Raw genomic sequence first — 2212 nt, 5'->3', positions numbered from 1 at the left:
TAGTCCTACATAGTCACTCACTAACATAATCTTTCATGGTATTAGAGGCTTGAGAATTTCAGGGACCACTTTATGTCAGAGAAAATTTTATTCCGTGAGATGCTGCCAATGCCTAAATTAACTATCTTTTACAATCCTCTTCACAACTTGCTTTATTGTTCTGTCTTTGTCTTGAACTTAAAGAAAAGTTATAGCAACTTTAAAGTGAATTATTATGTACACATTGATAAAAGTGGCTAATTTACAAATTATTATATACTAGGAAACCTGAAGAGATCAACATATTAATAGTCTTATCTTAAAGGAAAATATAGTATATGTTGTGGCAAAAGTAGCAGAAAAAAAGAACAAGGGGAAATATATATCCGTTAAATCTATATCTATAGGCAAAGAAAAAACATACACATACACACACACACACACATATAATATGTAAAAATAATTATGTATTTAATATATATATTTAAAGACTTCTCTCTTGGAAGAGTGTCATTTCAAAGCCTGGAATTGAGAGGGGAGAGTGGGTGGTGAAAACTGTATATTAAAATAGTTACGTGCTTCATTGTTTTATGCTACTTGAGTGCCCTCTGTCTTTTACTGTTACTGTATGCACCTAATTGGCCTCTTGGGATTTATCACTTTTTGTTCAATAAGGGACAAACCTCAGTGTATTTTTATATTTTATTTGGATTTTTATTTAAAGCAATTTTGCCTATCCTGTTATAGATTTTCCAATTCATTTCAAACATGAATGTACTCTAAAACCATTTTTTGAATAGCTATAATCATTTTTGAAATGTTAACTTTTTGCAGCACAGATAAAATTGCTGAATTTGAGACATTCTACATTTGGGGTACAGGGAATGTATTTGAATTTATTTTTGTAAAGAGTATTTTATTTTTTCCAATTACACGTAAAGATATTTTCCAGCATTTATTTTTTATAGGATTTTGAGCCTAAAGTTTTCTCCCTCTCTTCTGTCCCCTCTTCCCAAGATGGCAAGCAGGTTGATTTAGGTTATACATGTGCAATCATGTTAAACATTTCCACATTAGTTGTCTTAACTGTATGTGTGTTGTAAAGACCACTAGGACATCTTCTTTCCTTATCAAGGGGAGTGCTAACCTTCTCTCCTTTTGTACAACACTGTATTTGAATATTTTTGCTAAGAATGTACAACAAGGTTTGTTAATATATTCAGTAATTAGTTTGCTGAGAAACCACTCCAGTGTTCCAAGGAGTAATGGTACTAATTAACACTTAATAGTGTATTCTGTGTACCGACAAGTCCACAGGGCTCTCAGTAGTTTAGTATACGAGCACCAAATACCTATTGTAAAGACCTGTCATGGACATCCTGTTGCATAAGCAGAGAGGCTGGTTCTCCTAGGTAAACAGGAGGAATATTGGCCTTGTAGTCAGAAGATCTGGATTTGAATACTGCCAAGAAAACTCCAAATGGAGTCACAAAAAGTTGGACACTACTGGATGATAGAAACGGCTGGACAACAAGAACAAAATCTAGCCCCTCTACTTACTAGCTATATGACAGTCACTAGTTCGCTTACAGGAATTACAGTTGGGAGTAACCGTAGAGCAGACTGGCATTTGGGCCAAATTCAGCCCGCTGCCTGTTTTTGTGTGGCCTACAAGCTAAGAATGATTTAACTTTTTGTTAAACAGACCCCTGACATCCATGAAACCCATTTTACAGTGGAATTACCAAAGCTAAGGAAGGTAAAGAGACTTATGCAAGGTCACATAGGTATTAAATAACGGAACTAGCATTTGAGTTCAGGTCTTGTTCCAAATCCAGTGTTCTTTCCACTGTACCACAATGTCTCTTAATCTTGACCAGAAGCATGGAGATAGATGATATCTCCAGGTTCCTTATTTACTGTATCAATTGACTTCATTGGCCCTTTCAGATTTCAGGCATCCTTTCTACCAGGCTAATATAGTGACTCCTAATCAGGTGTCAGGGTATTTTCCCATTCATAACCATCCTGTACCTTATTTTGCTAACCTGTAAAATAAGAAGACTGAACCACATGGTTACTAAGGTCTCTTCCAGCTCTCCAGTTCTGATTCTGTGGAGTAAACACATGCTAAAATCACCTGCCATGTTAATAAACAGATGAGGCTATAAAGAAAATAAAATAGGCCCTTTAGGAATATTTCAAGAATGAATGTCAGTCTGACAGTAACAAG

The 2212-nt window shown here is 35.3% G+C and overlaps 1 non-coding gene across 1 annotated transcript; it reads right to left on the bottom strand.

Moving 5' to 3' along the window:
* Window positions 1-1020: 1020 nt before the first annotated feature.
* Window positions 1021-1148, bottom strand: LOC144457345 (U6atac minor spliceosomal RNA). The gene has a single exon (XR_013486658.1). It is a non-coding gene; the product is annotated as a U6atac minor spliceosomal RNA (small nuclear RNA).
* Between the last annotated feature and the right edge of the window lie 1064 nt (window positions 1149-2212).

Source organism: Phascolarctos cinereus, unplaced genomic scaffold (assembly GCF_003287225.1).
Source record: "Phascolarctos cinereus isolate Bilbo 61053 unplaced genomic scaffold, phaCin_HiC Scaffold_4;HRSCAF=312, whole genome shotgun sequence".
NCBI lineage: Eukaryota > Metazoa > Chordata > Mammalia > Diprotodontia > Phascolarctidae > Phascolarctos > Phascolarctos cinereus.
Note: the sequence above shows the minus strand (reverse complement) of the source record. Positions and strands in the feature narration are given on the sequence as shown.